Source organism: Acipenser ruthenus, chromosome 1 (genome assembly GCF_902713425.1).
Source record: "Acipenser ruthenus chromosome 1, fAciRut3.2 maternal haplotype, whole genome shotgun sequence".
NCBI lineage: Eukaryota > Metazoa > Chordata > Actinopteri > Acipenseriformes > Acipenseridae > Acipenser > Acipenser ruthenus.
The window spans coordinates 63530848-63545998 of NC_081189.1; the positions used below are offsets into that span (position 1 = coordinate 63530848).

Sequence of the window (15151 nt, forward strand, 5' to 3'; positions counted from 1 at the left end):
TGCAGGAGGAGCTTCAGTCGCACCACGACGACATCCCACAAAGTAGAGCATTCAGCCATAACAAAGCAGCACAATGGGCAAACTTAAATTGTGAGCTCAGATGATTGGATAACACTTTGGAAATGATAAGGTGAACACTATAAACCACCCCATACAGTACTACTGTATGCATACAGCATGTCTAAGAATTGCTAAGAAAAAGTTGTTTTCCAGCACTAGTTTAAAAGTAAATACTCTTCTGAAGCTTCCAAAGCAGAGTAAATCTTAACCCAATAACAGATTCTCCCCATTTTCAGAACAACCCATTGACACAAGTGTGAACAAATTGCCTCTTCTCTGCAAAACACCCTGAAATCACTACTTATGAAGTTGTCTGCTTTTATTTTTATACCAAGTAGAGCGTAAGCATTGCTGAGCAATATACATTTAAAATATCTATGTTTGTGGGAACTGGGGTCAAACCAGAGATCGATTCAGCTGTGTTCAAAAATGAAATACATGTACAGTAAGATACTTAGCATAGTTATACAGGGGGAACCTTTATCTGAATGTGCCACAAGGATATGACGTTCGTCAAAAGGTCCTTTGAATTGATGCATGTAGTATCCGTTTGGTTTCATTCCACAGTTTATAAATGGCCCAGGGTATGCAGATTAAAAATAAATCAAACCAAATAAATGATTTGCAAGCAAAAGTACAACAGATAAATAGCTTCTAGAGTTCAAAACCAACATTTTATGTCCAGATTGCAAAAGAAAAGAATACAATAAATTCATTGGGGTATTACTTTAAATCTTTATAGACAAATTAGGCTTTCAGGCAACATATATATATATATATATATATATATATATATATATATATATATATATATATATATATATATATATATATATATATATACAGACGTGCTCAAATTTGTTGGTACCCTTACAGCTCATTGAAATAATGCTTCATTCCTCCTGAAAAGTGATGAAATTAAAAGCTATTTTATCATGTATACTTGCATGCCTTTGGTATGTCATAGAATAAAGCAAAGAAGTTGTGAAAAGAGATGAATTATTGCTTATTCTACAAAGATATTCTAAAATGGCCTGGACACATTTGTTGGTACCCCTTAGAAAAGATAATAAATAATTGGATTATAGTGATATTTCAAACTAATTAGTTTCTTTAATTAGTATCACACATGTCTCCAATCTTGTAATCAGTCATTCAGCCTATTTAAATGGAGAAAAGTAGTCACTGTGCTGTTTGGTATCATTGTGTGCACCACACTGAACATGGACCAGAAAAAGCAAAGGAGAGAGTTGTCTGAGGAGATCAGAAAGAAAATAATAGACAGGCATGGTAAAGGTAAAGGCTACAAGACCATCTCCAAGCAACTTGATGTTCCTGTGACAACAGTTGCAAATATTATTAAGAAGTTTAAGGTCCATGGAACTGTAGCCAACCTCCCTGGGCGCGGCCGCAAGAGGAAAATTGACCCCAGAGTGAACAGAAGGATAGTGCGAATGGTAGAAAAAGAACCAAGGATAACTGCCAAAGAGATACAAGCTGAACTCCAAGGTGAAGGTACGTCAGTTTCTTATCGCACCATCCGTCGCTTTTTGAGCGAAAGTGGTCTCCATGGAAGAAGACCCAGGAGGACTCCACTTTTGACAGAAAAACATAAAAAAGCCAGACTGGAATTTGCTAAAATGCATATTGACAAGCCACAATCCTTCTGGGAGAATGTCCTTTGGACAGATGAGTCAAAACTGGAGCTTTTTGGCAAGTCACATCAGCTTTATGTTCACAGATGAAAAAATGAAGCTTTCAAAGAAAAGAACACCATACCTACAGTGAAACATGGAGGAGGCTCGGTTATGTTTTGGGGCTGCTTTGCTGCGCCTGGCACAGGGTGCCTTGAATCTGTGCAGGGCACAATGAAATCTCAAGACTATCAAGGCATTCTGGAGCGAAACGTACTGCCCAGTGTCAGAAAGCTCTGTCTCAGTCGCAGGTCATGGGTCCTCCAACAGGATAATGACCCAAAACACACAGCTAAAAGCACCCAAGAATGGATAAGAACAAAACATTGGACTATTCTGAAGTGGCCTTCTATGAGTCCTGATCTGAATCCTATCGAACATCTATGGAAAGAGCTGAAACTTGCAGTCTGGAGAAGGCACCCATCAAACCTGAGACAGCTGGAGCAGTTTGCTCAGGAAGAGTGGGCCAAACTACCTGTTAATAGGTGCAGAAGTCTCATTGAGAGCTACAGAAAATGTTTGATTGCAGTGATTGCCTCTAAAGGTTGTGCAACAAAATATTAGGTTAGCGGTCCCATCATTTTTGTCCATGCCATTTTCATTTGTTTTCTTATTTACAATATTATGTTGAATAAAAAATCAAAAGCAAAGTCTGATTTCTATTAAATATGGAATAAACAATGGTGGATGCCAATTACTTTTGTCAGTTTCAAGTTATTTCAGAGAAAATTGTGCATTCTTCGTTTTTTGTGGAGGGGTACCAACAAATTTGAGCACGTCTGTATATATATATATATATATATATATATATATATATATATATATATATATATATATATATATATATATATATATATATATACACATAGCATATAAAAATATACAGTGTACAACTCAAGTATAGAGTTACACCTATTTTCAATGTCTATAACTTGTTTTGTACATCTCCCATGCCTGGCTGAGAAAAATATAAAATAAGATTTCTGTAAACATCAGTAGCTACCTCCTAGTCTATTTGGAGAAGATCTGGAAGTAATTGTACAGTGGTACTGGCACAGTGGTTCATCTCCAAACTTGTTGTACGGACATTGAAATGCTTGAATGACACAGACCACTGAGGGACTTTAAGATCATTGAGCTTTGTGCACATCTTATCTTTTGTGAATTGGAAGACGCTAAGTAGTCTATAATGTAAAAGAAAAGCTCATATATAAAGCAACTTAATATGTCATGACCACAAGAAACACAATGACAATTATCAGTATATGCTTACTCCTCCGCCCTCTCCCCACACACACTTGAGTAAACATTTTACTCAGTCTAAATTGCTGCTGAGTCACCTGACCAAATGAAGTCTAAAAGAAGGTGAACGTAGGTGGGTTGGACAATGAAACTGTGGGCAGGCAAAATGCACTACAGAGGCTCACATGCATGGTTAGATGTTTGAATTTTATGTTTAGTTCAGAAATTCTAATAATTTCAGTGACAGTATTTAGAGTCGCACTTACAGGAAGTTATTCTACATACTGTAATCCAGTGGTTTTCAATCTTTTTTTAAAACTGTACCTCTTCTGTCTGGAAGTTTCAGTTCAAGTTCCCCTTTTACAATTTTCGCTCTACTGAATGGTACCACAGTTGTAATAAAAGGTAGGAAAATCTGATTAACAAATTCATGTTTCCCTGTTTACATATATAACTTATGTCACAACAGCTTGGGACTGACAAACTGCTGGTTTAGGACAGAACACCCAAGTTCTTGGATCAAAAACAGTACTTTGGAATCTCTTCGGAAACATACATATTTGCTTTCTATTCGGCAAAGTTATCAGAAATAATCCAAAATAGTCTATCACGTTTATCATGTTACCATTTACTCATCCCATCTCAGCATAATTATGTGCCGTTTAAAATGTTTACAACATCAAAAACATTAATCTCAAGAAAAAACTATACTAGCTAACAAGGATAAACTCTTTATGAAAGCCAACAAAAATGATTCAAGAGTCCCTCTGTATAACTTTCCGTCACTTTGCACTTCCTGTAATCTTTTGTGCTTTCTTTCTTCGTTTTTCTTTTACAAATAAGAAATGTCTCAATTTTTTGATTTGAGAAACAACACACAGGATAATCTGGATGTACAGTACTCTACCAAACACTGAAAACAAATTCAACCCGCCGCTACTGCTGTTACTAAAATGCAGCCTCACCTAATAAATAAAACAAAAACTGTCAAAGTATGAGTATTGTGATTATTACTTATGTTTACCAGAACATTTATACTTTTTCTTATATATATCTCATGGTCATCTAAATCCAATCAATGGCTCTACTTTTGAATTTCCAGCCGTGGTGGGCGAGGTATGTTATGGACATGCTTGTTTTTGTTTTAGTCCTGTATGTCATGGCACCTGGTGACACCTGATAACCTGACAGAACTGTTTAACCTTCTACTCTTGCTTAACCCCCTTGCTCCAGCGATGCCTTTCTTTTTTTTGCATTCCAACTGGTCACTCTTGTGGCATTCTCCTTTAGTAACTCCAGATTTCATTGGAATTTCCCTGCCAGGGTTATTGTAGTGTGCAAAAACTTCTAAGATGTCCTTAAAATCCAATCAATCTAATGGTTGATTGCACAAAAAATGTTTAATGATTCGTTAGTTTCATTAGTTTAGGCTTGTTTTTTGTTTTTAAAAGAGTAAGTAGCGAGGTTCTAAAAAATATAGCGTTAAGCGTCCCCAAGCGTTGCTACAACTGTTTTAAATAATGTACCTGTCATTTTTATTTTCATTGTTAACATCCTGACAACTTTTTACACTTATAACATTAAAGTCTGTTTCAAGGCTCTTTAAAAACGTCCTCTCTAGTGCACTGATAGTGTAAGGATTATTGCCCACATTGTCAAACAGGTAACACAGCTATCCATGATGTGGTGGAACAGAAAAGCCAGAGAACCTGTTCTTATGTTTTTATTTTATTTTATTTATCCTGCAGTGATTTAGAGAACGGATCTCAAACCCCAGTGCACTAGAGTGGACATTTTGAAAAAAGCTTTGTCAGGATGTTAACAGTGAAAAGAAAAACGACAGGTACGTTAAAGAGTTGTAGCAACATGTGGGGATGCGTAACGCTATACTTTGAGGATCCCTTGTGTTTGGTTTTTGTGGTCTATTTCAGATAGAACACACACAGCTGAAATGCTGCTGAAAGATATTTTAGTACGGTGATCATATGAAGGTGATGTGTAATTATGGTACAGAGATTGGGTGAATACTGCATTTATAGTTACTTGAATAGTTCAAATTGTAATAAACAGAAACAGAAGTTGAAAGATCACAGTAGAACAAATCACAACCGTACTGAACTGCAGGTACTGACCTGGGGCCAGATGGTTTATGATAATAGGGGTTATTTCTATGTAATACAGTAAACATGTCTGCAGTGACCTAACTGGGTCACAATTCATGGGGACTATGTTTATTCCATCCTTTTGGATTTCGGACTAGATTAATTCCATCCTTTTGGATTGCAATACACACGAAACTATTAAAAGGCCTATCCCATTAAAATAGCTCACTAAATGTTACTAAAGGTACACACAATATTTATATTCATAGTACCCCTTCATTTAAAGCATTTAGATATAGAAAAGCCTTTGCTGAAAGTCACACATATTTCATGTGAATGCCATCTGATCATGAGTGGTAGCAAACTGGCTGAATCTCATCAGAATCTGACAATCTGAGAATCTCATCATAGATTTGGGTTTGCTGCGAAGATGGCATGAGAATCATAAAACCAAACTACCAACACTGAGCAATATGTAAGCTCTCATGTTTTAAGTTGTTTCAATGAAGACATTTAAAGCGGCAGAGCACTGATCTGAAAGTATGACAAGTTTCCTGCTACAGTGGCACAACAACGTGAAACAGGAGAATAAACATCCAGAAACAGCTGAACATATTTTCAGCATAAACAAGCTAAACTCTGCAGACAAGCGCATAGTGATCACAAACAAATGTGGCCACAGTATAAATGTACATTTCCAACCACAGACAAATAATGTTTTAAAAAAAATAATAGAAAAAGCATTCCTCTGAATTGCTGAAACATCCACTCCATGCACTTTTTCTATCATTGGCTGGATGTAGATTTAGAAAAAACAAGAAAATGAAAACTACAGATTCTTCAAAAAAATTTAAATGGCAGCATACTGGTTAAGAAAGCAGCTGGTTATTTGAGATAATAATTATCTTTATTTCATAAACATGCACCCCAAAGCAGTGAGTAACTGTCTGTACAAGTACTGTCTGATAGTAAACCATTTTTAAAAAGCTGTCCTTTGTCCGAGAACCTACAAATCCACTCTCCCTCCACCAACCCCTTTATATTTTGTAATTCATTCAGCTAGAGCAATGTTACAGTTGCTTAATTTATGCAAAATAGAAATAAGATATTCAGTACCTTGGCCTTTTCACACACTCCTTTGCTAATCCCAGCAGATTCAAAAGCAGTTTTTTAGCTGCAGCCTTCAGACAAACTAAGCATTCACTCTGGGGTCTTACCCAGCATGCTCTACTCTACACAAAGACAACAGAGGTGTGACCAATCACATTGTGGCTCTGTATGCACTGTTTTTGAATGCTCCCTCCTAGAAGTAGTAATGCCCACTGACACACTAGCTAGTGGGCGGCCTGCTGAACTTGTTGTTATGGCAACGCATCCCAGTTGCTTTCTGCTGTGGCTTGTTACACTAGTTTTTCTTTCTTCACCACTCACTCAGCTAATTAAAAATTAAGGCCTTTGCATACTAAACTCAGCAAATGCTGCTCTTGTCATGTGCTAAAAAGTCTGACAAGCAAATGATATCTCAAGTGTGTGTACATATATTTGTTTGTGGGGCAGGGGAGTTGGGGGAAGGGGGGGGGGGGGGGGGTCTATTATTATTCAATTAGGTTGAGGCCCAGCATGTGGATTCAAAACAAACAAAAAGAAAAGACAGGGAAAACCAATTTCTTTCTTCTCATTATGAAATGGAAAATCCTCAAAATACACTTTATTAAACACAGTTTATTACACACTTTTATTATTATTATTATTATTATTATTATTATTATTATTATTATTATTATTATTATTATTATTATCTCATAAAAAGTGTGCTTTCCCAAGTTATGTCCCACAATTGCTCAGAGAGTCTGCTTAGAGCTTGTGTTGAAGCAAACAATACGACAAGTGTATTAGAGAGGCTAGTCGTTAGTTGGGGGAGGGGAGCCTTTTTCAGGACTGTTTCACAACCCAAATGTTTTCTTAATTACACAAGTTTATGCTGTTTCAAAAAGTTCAGCTTTTTAATGAACCATAAAAGAGACGATCTCAAGAGAACTATAGCCTGCAAACACACAAAGCTTTGTTCATCTATCAAGGTTGAGGCTATAGATAAGTTAATATATATGACACACACACACACACACACACACACACACACACAGAGTCACAGAAAAAAGTATTTGGGCAAAGAAAGTGATTTCTGTAATTTGTAATTGTTAACCTGAAAGATATAAATTGAAGTAGAGATTCAGCTTTATAATAAAACAACACATTATTACATAACATGCATAACATGAAAAATAACATGCAAAAACTAATTTCATACTTTTTCATAAGTATTTGGGCAATCAGCATATTTTGTATGAAACCCTTTCATTGCTAATTATTGACAATTACAGTCAACCCTCTTTATACCGCCAGGTAAGGGCCATGGGCAAAAACGGGCAATAAGTGAGGGTGGCGGTATAGTGAGGGTCAACAACAACAACAACAACAACAACAACAACAAAAAACCACACACACACACAACCTACTATGTTTGCAATAAATTCAAACATTTTATTTTGTTAGTTATACAATTATAGTATCTCCAGGCCATTTTAATAAAACATTCATCTTTTAGTCCTACAGTACTAGTTCTTAACACAACAGTAAGTATACTAGTGATGTTTTATCATCTCTTCCCATCTGTATTAAACATACATGGTTACTTTTGAGGAACAGTTTATACTTTAAAAAAAATAAAAATAAAAAATAAACACTCATTTAGTGTCAAATCACCCAAACAACAATTCCATAAAAACAAAAAAGTGTGCCATTTTTTTTTTTTTTTTACTGTTCTCGTCATTTGAACTTCACTGTTTGTGGCACGACTGTAAGCGTGCTGAACAATTCCATCTATTTATTTCACAACACAATTTAAGCTGAACAGCATTCTTTTTTAAGCAATTAAAAAAAAACGTTGAATATGTACAGGCAAACACTTTTTAAAACGAAAAGTAAAAAAAAAAAAAACACACTATTTAAGTGAGCCTTCATCTGTGCAAAACTTGCACGTAAACAAACAAATCTCTTACCGTACTTTTTTTTTTTTTTAACATTTACTGTGGTTTATAAGAGTCACTTATTTTAGACTGCGTCAAGCCTTTTTCGGGTTAAACAAATCAACCCGTTCCATCAAGGTAAGCCATTTGTTTTTATCAATTAGAATATCTTCAGCTGTCCTTCGAGTAACAGTATATGCCTCACTTAGGCGAGAAAACATTTGCGATGTCTTGCTTTCTTATTTTCAGATGCATACATGCAAATTTTTTTCATTTACTCTGGTATTAAATGTAGGGTCGACTCGCCATTTTGTACTTTCTGTTTTGTTTTAGGAGCGGGAGTGTTGATGACATTGGTATGAACGTTCGGTTAACAACAAACTAGGAAAGCGAGTCAAAGGTTAACTACATAACTTTGTTGTTTTAATTGGCCATGATTATTTCACTAGCGCTACAATGAGGGAAACTACGATGCTTATGTTTACGTTTGCTTGGCTGGGGAAGTTGGCGGGTGCCAGACAGCGTGATGGCGATATAACGGGTACAAATAGCACTGTTTTTATATTGATGACATTTGTTCAGGCAGTATGTGAGGGTGGCGTTATAAAGGGGGGCGGTATAACGTGGGACAACTGTATCATGATTGAAAACCAACATAATCACCAAGTGCTGAAAAATAAATTGGAAATTTGTGATTTAAAAAAAGCAACAAAATGTGTTAAAACTAAAGAGTACAGCAACAATCTCAAAATGGCAGTGATACAACTAAACGAAAAAGGTGAAAGTACCAGAAAAATAGCAGAAAGACTTGGTTTACCGAAAAGCACTGTTTGGGCTATTATTGACAAACACAGGAAAACAGGAACTACTGCAACTAGCTCCAGGTGTGAAAGACCAAGAAAGACTTCTGCAAAATTTGGAAGAAGAATCGTTCAAGCAGCCTGGCAAAATACTTGGATTACTGCAAAAGATTTGACACAAGAATTGAGAGAAAATGGTCAAAAAATTTGCGATCGCACAATTCAACAATACATTAACAAGATGAACGTCCATGCACGAAAACCAAGATGCGAACCTTTGTTAAACACAATACACAAAGAAAGTGATTGGAGTTTTCCATTGAACACTTGAAGAAGCCTGATGATTTCTTCAACCAAATTTTATGGTCAGACAAATCCAAAATATAACTTTTTTTCACCAAGAAAGCAACAATATGTTTGGAGGAAGAGAGGAGAAGAATTTAAAGAAAAGTTCATCATGCCCAGTGTTAAACATGGTGGAGGTTGTGTGATGGTATGGGCTTGTTTTTCTTCCTCCGGCACTGGTGACCTTTGTATTGTAGAAGGATCAATGAATGCTACAAAATATCAAGACATTTTGCACTCTCATTAAGGCTTATTGGACAGAAGTTTGTATTCCAGCAGGACAATGACCCTGAAAAAAATTTCTGAAAAAAAGGAAGATTACAGTTATGGATTGGCCATCTCAGTCCCCAGACTTGAATGTTGGATGTTGTGGATTGACTTGAAGGCTGCTGTTGCAAAAAGGAAACCAAAGTTGATTGCAGAACTCAAAGCTGTCTGTGTTGAAGAATGGGCAAAAATATCTCCGGAAAGATACCAGGAACTGCTTTCAAAATACAAAAAAAGACTGCAAGCTGTAAAGGAAGCAAAGGATGGACACACAAAATACTAATGTTAGGGTGCCCAAATACTTTTGTCAAAGTATTAAATTATTTTTTGCATGTTATTTTTCATTTTATGCATGCTATGTAATAATTTGTTGCTTTATTATAAAGCTGAATCGCTACTTTATCTTTCAATAGAACAATTAGAAATTATAGAAACCATTTTTTCAATACATTTGTAACACTTGAAATGTATTTGCTTACGATTGTAAGTCGCCCTGGATAAGGGCGTCTGCTAAGAAATAAATAATAATAATTTTATTTGTGCTCTCTCATTTTTTTTAAACTGCCCAAATACTTTTGTCTGCGACTGTGTGTGTGTGTGTGTGTATGTATGGATATTCGCTCATAATTTAAATATTCATTCGGATATTTGTTCATTTTTCAAACAGTAATAAAAGCCATTATATTGCTCTCAACGCAGACAGAGACAGCATAGCAGCAAGGCCAGTGGGCATGGCCACGGCCCTGTGTGTGTGCCTTTATTTTACAGCAAGACCTTACAATATGTAACATGTTAAAATAGAAAAATATCCCAGGAGTAAAGAATAAGTTGTGTAGGACTTACTTTACCCCTGTGAATTAACTACAAAACAAAGGATGCCAAATAGCAGTTCAAGTTAAACCTTGTTTTGTTTATTCCCGAAATAAATAGTACATAAAGACACTGCATTTTATTTTATTTATTTATGTTCATTCCTTGCCATTGCCATTTCTTCACAGTAAACAGTGGCCATAGACATGTTTTCATAAAGTAATAACACAAGGTTTACTTGTGCCTTTTTGTAGCTGGAAAAGCGAACAAAAACTGAAATTTAACTTTAAACACTTCAAATAAAACAAACGTGGAAATGGCATTGTAAAATGAAGGGGGGGGGGTGCTTCTCATTTATTAAATTCCACATGACAGAAAGTCGCAACAAAAAATATATAATATATACAATCTATATAAAAAATCACTACACAACATTTTCAGGAAGTTGGGTACTAGCAGCACAACGCGTTTTTGTCCCAGATGGTCTTCCATGGAGATCACTATGCATGCACTCGCATAATCTGGTTTGTTTACTTTTTGCTGTCTAAAACTTTAAAATAGAGGCTCAAGAGCTGCTGTGTTGATCCTGTGTTTTTTAATATATATATTTTTTTAAACTGTCCTGCAAATTCTGGTGAAGCGGTAAATAAGTGCAAGGTATTTTGGTCATTTGTAGCGAATACGAGCACCTGATCTTTGTATCTGAATACATGTAAAGAAATATTCGTTCGAATATTCAGGATATTTGTCCCAGCACTAATATATATATTAGTATATGAAAAAAGTAGTCTCTGTCTAGCCATCATCCACGTTGATGGACAAAAGACAAACCAAAGTCCACTTGTTTGTTGTTTGCAGAGACTGGGTGGGTCGCACACTCAGGATGGCTCAGTTGTATCACTAATTCATTTTAGATTATGTTCAAGAAAGTAAAAAGCAAGCTGCAATATTTTACATCTAAAAAACATTTTTTTTATTATTAAAATCACTTAACACAAGAAACACAACGCGTTTCGACATCAGGTGTAGAGATTTATGAAGACACGTATTGTCGAAACTCGACTCGTGTTTCGTGTTTTTAATAATAAAGAATTGTTTTTTAGATGTAAAACATTGCCTCTTGCTTACTTTCTTGAACATCAAGTCTAAAATGAAATAAGGATACAATTCAGCCATCCTGAGTGTGTGACCCACCCAGTCTCTGCAAACAACAAACAAGTGGACTTTGGTTTGTCTTTTACTCACCATGGTTGATGACTAGACAGAGACTACTTTTTTCATATTCTATGCTTTTTTTGGTCAGCACCTGCATTAAAGATTTATGAACTTGGGCTGTGCACAAATTACATTTTCACAAAAAAAAAAAATTATATAAATAAACTGGTGAGCAATTTTTTCCCATATCAACTGGATGATACAGGAAACACACCCTTATTAATACCAGCAACACAGCGCTACCCCAGTGCGAGCTGTCAAACAGCAACACATCTCCACAATTCTCTGGTGTGTACTTGATAAAGAAACCCCTCCAGAGCCCTCCGCATCCAGTGAAAATCAGGTAAATCCAAGACAAACGCACGTTTCCAACATCGAAACTACCTCCGCAACAGGCTCTCTGCTTTCAATCTTCAGGCCAAACTGCATTTTCCATTAGGGAATCACCGTAAACATTTATAAATCGGCCACCTGAAAAATCTCACATCCACAGACAAAGATGCTTTGTAATACACTCTGATCCTGGCTCAAGCTAAGCTACTTCTCACAAAAAGGTACACAGAAATGTCAGCAAACACAAACACCCTCAGAACAAACTAGCGAACAAAAAAATCGCAAAATATATAACAAATGTTAAAACGCATCATTTTAACACGCTCCCTAAACTTCCACCTTGAAAAACAGAAACCTGAAGCAAAAAAACAACAGTACTGGCACTCTGTATTGTCTCACATAATGCAAACCTTATTTTAAATTTTGTTCAAGTTATCAAAGTTGTTACTATTTGAAATAAAATTCTTTATGCAGTTCACTCTCTATCTAATAACTCACTGACATAAACTAAGTAGAGCAAGCCCCCCACAACAAGCAACACAGAACTTTAGAACTCTGGCAGGAAAAAAAAATGCTCACCAAAGATTATAAAAAATACTGCATGGTGTAGTGTGTGATACACCTCTCGGGCTTCGCCTCGGGGGTTTATGTAGCATCCCAGTTCTCATATCACACACTACCCCATGCATTATTTTTTATAATCTCTGGTGAGCATTTTTTTTCCGGCCAGATTTTCGGGCAAAAGCCCTTCTTCAGCTTTTTCTTTTTAAACAGCTGAAGTAGGGCTTTTGCCCAAAACGTCCTGAAAATAAAAGATTTCTTAAGATCTTTTAAACCTTTTGTGTACATTTAAAAAAAACTAAAAACTTTTCTTTCATATGCCTATATATATATATATATATATATATATATATATATATATATATATATATATATATATTAGCTCAAAGAGCCAGCTGCCCAACGTTTCGATATGTTGTACATATCTTTCTCAAGGGAGCCTGTGTTTGAATTCAAACATTGGAGGTATTTATAGGTTTTTGACGGCATGACAACTACTTGTTATTGTTTACATTCAAATTCATGATTTATTCTTACATGATGTAATGGTGTTCTATATATTGTGACATCATTTTTACTTTTATCTTTTAATCTGTATTAATTCTAATTAACACTACTTTATATAAACTTATATTTTTATTATATCATGCAATGCTGGCACTGAGGATCAGTCTAGATTTGGCCTCCCCAGCGCATCAGCATGCACAACTTTTGAATGAATTTTGTTTATTTATTTAAATGTTATATATTTATTGAAGTTAATTAGTTCATTCTTTTCTGTTGAGTCCCGCTGGCATAATCGTGTTCAGTCTATTTATCCATTTACTTTCTTTTATTCTTCTATATGTCGCATTGTCTAATTTGAGCTGTTCTAATACTACAAACTTTACATCATTTATGTCATGTCCCTGACTGGTGAAGTGCTGTACTATTGGTTCATTCATTTTTTTATTTCTAATTAATGAAAGGTGGTTCTGAATTCTTTTATATAAAGTAGTTCCAGTCTCTCCAACATATTTGATTTCATCACATTTTACACAGGCTATTCCATAAACAACATTGCTATTTTTACAGTAGGTATTAGTTTTTAGTGGATATGTGGTGTTCTTATGTTTAATTATATTTTTACGTTTGTCTGTGTATTTACACACTTTACATCTACTAGTGCATATGTTCGTAGAACCTATTTTGTCAATTATTCTTTTATGTTTACTGTGAACTAAAATATCACCTAAATTAGCTTCTCTTTTGAATGCTACAACTGGGGCCTTAAGAAATACTTTTTTTAATTTTTCTGAATTATGTAGAATCTGCAAGTGTTTCCAAACTATCTTAGAAATATTGGGCAAAAGTTTAGAGTAAGTCATTATTAATGGGACTCTTTTGACCTTTTTATCTCTATTTTTATAATCTAGTAGATCATCTCTTTTTAGTTTATCCACTTTTCTTAACCCCGTCTCTATAATTCTTTCTTTGTATCCTCTTTTTTTAAGATTTGTTTTACATAGTCACTTTCTTTTGAGCATATTCTTCGTATTCTTATTCCTAGACGCTTTGGGATTGCCCTTTTAGTGTGTATCGGATGTGCAGAGGACATGTGTAAATACTGGTGCATGTCAGTAGGTTTACAGAAGAGGTCAGTCTCAATTGAACCTTCTTCAAGTTTTACTATGGTATCTAAAAATTCTATTTCTTTCCTTGTCCATCGAATGTCCACCTTAATATTACTGTGTATTTCTATATATATATATATATATATATATATATATATATATATATATATATATATATATATATATATATAAGCTCAAAGCCAGCTGCCCAATGATTTGATATGTTGTACATATCTTTCTCAAGAGAGCATGTGTTTGAATCAAAACATTGGAGGTATTTATAGGTCTTTGACGGCATGACAACGACTTGTTTTCGTTTATATTCAAATCCATGACTTATTCTTACATGATGTAATGGTGTTCTGTATGCAGTATATACTCTTCATTTAATTACATTTCTAACAGCAAATCCTTTAAATGTTTTCATTTTACCATGTTAAGAATAAAATGTAATCTTATATTTTAAACACAGTATGTATCAGAGAAAACAGACCTGCTCATATATTTACATGTTATGCTGTTCTGGCATCTAATTAGTAACTAGAAATTAAAAGATCACTGAATAATATATTGTCTGCAATGTACAATACCAATATTGTAAACATTTCTAAATTAAAACCTGAAAGGATTTTACGAAACATTAAAATCAAGTTTTGCTTTGGGTCATATTGCTCGTCAAATATTTTTCCCTAATTCTGCTCACTACCAAGACAATGGTTGGAATTGTTGATAGATTATTATCATAACTGCAAGACAAAAAATGGATACAGACATTGCAAACAATAAGAAACCCGGCTGAAACAATGGTCATCAGATCCTCCCTACACAGTACTGCAGCACAGCTCAGCAGGTGCCTGGTAAAACTGACAATTACAGTATTTTCTGCAATGTTATTAACCCTTGTGCCAAGTGCTAGGAGTAAAAATGCAGTATGTACCTCTAGGCTCATACATGTGTGCTTTTCAAGCACTTTTAAATGAGACTTGTGCACCCTACATGCTAATGGTACACTGTAATTAACTACTATCTGTTCTTTGAAGTGAAAAACTATACCTTAAGTATCAAAGATCTTAAGAGGGTGTT

The 15151-nt window shown here is 35.0% G+C and overlaps 1 protein-coding gene across 3 annotated transcripts in view; it reads right to left on the reverse strand.

Moving 5' to 3' along the window:
* Nucleotides 1-15151, reverse strand: part of LOC117421433 (storkhead-box protein 2-like) — a 101699-nt gene that overhangs the window by 27760 nt on the left and 58788 nt on the right. Inside the window, exon 1 of one of the 3 annotated variants that reach the window (XM_059027395.1) lies at nt 6215-6346. The exons of the other annotated variants lie outside the window; for them this stretch is intronic. The gene's annotated coding sequence lies outside the window, so the exon portion shown is untranslated. Of the gene's footprint in view, nt 1-6214; nt 6347-15151 lie in introns of those variants that run through there. 3 annotated transcript variants of the gene reach the window in all.